This window comes from Equus caballus, chromosome 2 (assembly GCF_041296265.1).
Source record: "Equus caballus isolate H_3958 breed thoroughbred chromosome 2, TB-T2T, whole genome shotgun sequence".
Lineage (NCBI taxonomy): Eukaryota > Metazoa > Chordata > Mammalia > Perissodactyla > Equidae > Equus > Equus caballus.
Window position 1 is genome coordinate 68,511,178 of NC_091685.1, and position 3,620 is coordinate 68,514,797.

The window sequence follows — 3,620 nt, forward strand, 5'->3', positions numbered from 1 at the left end:
TGATGTTTTCAATTTGTCCTTTTTTTCTTCCCCCTAATTGTGGCAGTGGAGGCTTTTAGGAAGTAAATAACTTTTTGGTGGACATTTAGTTCATACTGATTGACAAAAATAGCCAATGGTTTTTTTTTTTTTTTGAAGAAAAAATAACTTTGTTTTCTTATCAGTTTTCATTGAAAATGCTAGCAGTAGAATAGAATGAAAGATTTTTGTTTTTTCTTGACCTGCATTTTTACTTTTCGAAAAATATGTTGTTAAACTACATCACTAAATTGACTCTGGAGTGAGTGAGTATACAGTTAGGCCCCAGAACCAGTGACCTCCCCACAAGTAGATATGCCTGGTTGACAGTACTTCAGTATGCTTATCCTTCCCCCGTCACTGCCTTTAAAATAACTTAAAAATATTAAACTTCAATATAAGATTCATCTTTGAGAAACAAATGTGTGTGCAGAGTAACGGTTTTTAGTTTTCTTCATTAACTATGCAACTTGAGAGAACAAGAATTATTTTATATGCAACCAACCTTATGTGAAGTATACTTAATTTTGGTTAACTACACAATTAATAAATAATAAAAAATAATTATTGAGAATTTATTATTTACTGCTTTGTGTGTGAGGGTGGTTTACAAAAAAATGTATATAATAGTATCTTTTATCAGGATTTTCCAGTCTGGTTTGATGATCAGATTATGAAAAGTCCAAATTTTTAGGAAAACTGGATGAATAAATGATAGGAATTTCAATACCTAGCACAACCCAGATCATTTCTACACAATCCTGCCAGATTGACCCTGCTGTAGAGAAATTCTAATTTATCTACAGAATAGCTATTTATACATATAGGATAGTGGACCTGCTTTGGAAACAGTTTCAATCCTAACTCATAATTAGTTTATTGCTAAATATTTATGTTGTTAGAATTTGTGAGATGCTAAACTCAGGTAAAGGTGGGTAAATAAAGTATATATTGGTATCATCTATGGGGGAAAAAACCCTGGTAAATCATTTTACTAGAAGACTAAGACGACTGAGCAATATTGTGTAATCGAAAGTTTGGTCTATCTAGTTTATTACATTTGGACAGCTATAAACTCTTAACTTTATCACATACTGTTCTGAAGTAACTGGGCTCACAACTAATTGGTACTCTTCTAACCAAGGGATTTCCTAGAACCCAAGGTATTTATCTTTTAAAATTTTAATTATAATCTCTTGACTACCTGATGACTGCAAAAGTTAAAATATTTATTTTCCCACATTATTTTCATACATTCACAGACTTACAGAATCATACAATTTAAGAGCTGAATGGTATCTTAGAGATTATCCCCCAAACCTCATTTTACAGTTTGTCAATCAAAAGCCTAGAAATGTTAAAATGTACTGTTCAAAGTCACTGGCCCTTGCTGGATTTTAATTTATACATTTTTTATGAAAAACATGAACACTTCCTCTTCATTCTAATAAAAATAAATTTGGGAAATTATTTTTAGAATATGAAATTGATGTGTTCCTGAAAAGAAATGGCTTTAAAGTTGAGTTTTAGAAATACAATCTTATTTTCCCATTTAGAACCATAACAATATTAGAAACACAATGAAAAAGACCTTTGGTATTACCTTTTTCTAGGACATTTTAGTTTTCTGATAAAGTCATAATAGTATGCCAAGTAATTCATAATAGTAAACCAGGACTCTTGTGTATTTAATCCATCTTTTCAGAACTACATTTGGGACTAGATTTTGTGTGTGTGTGTAACCAGATTCTATATATAGTTTTTATTTAAAAAAAAAAAAAAGGGTTCTGTAATCAGTAATTGTCTAGATCTCACTTAAACCTTATTTCATTTGTCACTTCACTGTGCTTCTCAATGTTACTTCTAGGTCAGGAAGTACAGCATGAGAGTGAAGTCTTGGCATCCACGGTAAAAGTAGATTAAATATAGAAATGTTTTCCTGTTCTCTGCTGTAATGGAGTAAAGAATGGAAATTGGTGTGGGCAGGTTTGGTTCCCTCTGAGGGCTGGAAGGGAAGGAGCTATTCCAGGCCTCTCTCCTTAGCTTCTAGATGGCCAGATTCTCCCTGTCTTTTCATCATCTTACCTCTATGCCTATGTCCAAATTTCCTTTTTTTATAAGGATACCAGTTATACTGGATTAGGGGTGCACTCAACTCCAGTATGACCTCATTTTGACTAATTACATCTGCAATGACCCTATTCTCAAATAAGGTCAGTTACAATTGTGCTATAAAAGCATGCAAAAATCCAAATTGACAAAATAAATCATACTACATTATTCAAACAGCAATAAACAGATCACTAACACATTGCACTTTTAAAATTTATTTTTAAATATAGTGTCATTAGTACATGCACAATGTTGGGCAATCAATATTCATTTCCAAGGAAAATACATTTTCAAAAGCCTAGTTTTTATTAACAAATCTAGATAAAGAGCTGCAGGTTGTGAGTTACTATGGACAGTGATCACCTTATACAAACCAAATAGGAGCACACAGTCTAACAAATGCCAGCGAACTTACTGAGAAAAAAGGAATATTTAAAATGTGTTGAAACCAACTGTCAGTGCAACTTATGGGCCAATAGGAAAAAACAGTCCTCAAGACTAAATACAACACAGAAACAGCATACTGAGACGTCAGGGAAAGTCCTCCTACCTTGGGAAACGCAGCTCGTGACGCTAGTAAGCAGTTCGTTAAGGGAGCTTTGGCGCGCTCGAACTAGACACTAAGCCGGCGGGTCTGAACCTGGCCTTGGAGGCGGCTGTGAAACGTTGCGCTGTGCAGTTGGGCGAATGTATGCACCTGGGGGTGGGAGCGTTCACTGCTTTTATGAGGGGCTCAAAGGGATCTTTGATATCGAGAAGTTTTTAAAAAACGATCACATTAGAGGGAGAGGCAGTGAAGACCGAGGTGACAGCCAGGCCAGCTGCGGGGCCGCCGGGGCTCCGAGGTCTCCCCCAGCGCCCAGGGAAGGGTGCGGGGTTCGGCCAGGCGGGCGCAGCCGGCATCGGACCCGGATGACGGGGGCGGGGCCAACGGAGCCACTGCCCGCCGCCTCCCCTTCCGGACCCGAGGGCGCCCGTGTTTACCTCTCGGTATTTGCCACCCGAGACAAAGGGGGAAGGGAGGGATCTCCGAAGGGGAACTCCACCGGCGGGAAGCGCCTTACTGTAACACCCCACGAGAGGCGGGAACGGCTGCCCTCCCGCGCCCCGTCCCAGGTTCCCTGTCACCTCTGTCCTCCTTAGGTTCTGCCCCAGCCCCAGCGGCGACGGGCCGAGCCGGGCAGTCGGGCCGCAGGGCGCGCTCCTCAGCCTCTCCCCTTCTGTTACGCTTTGGACGGGGCAGGGGAGACCCTGAGGACCACAGGGCCGAGCGGGCAGGGCCCCGAGGAGAGGACACCGCTGGGGCGCCGAGCAGAGGCGGAGGAGACAGGCCCTGGACTGTGGTCGGAGAAGGGGCAGAGCGCTGCTGCTGCTGTTACCTTCGTGCCAGGAAACCAAGCCGCCGCCGCCAACCCCTTGAGAACAACCCCCAGTCTCCCGGCTTGGTATTTTTAAATCTGGCGGGGCTTTCCCTTTCGGGCCAACCACTC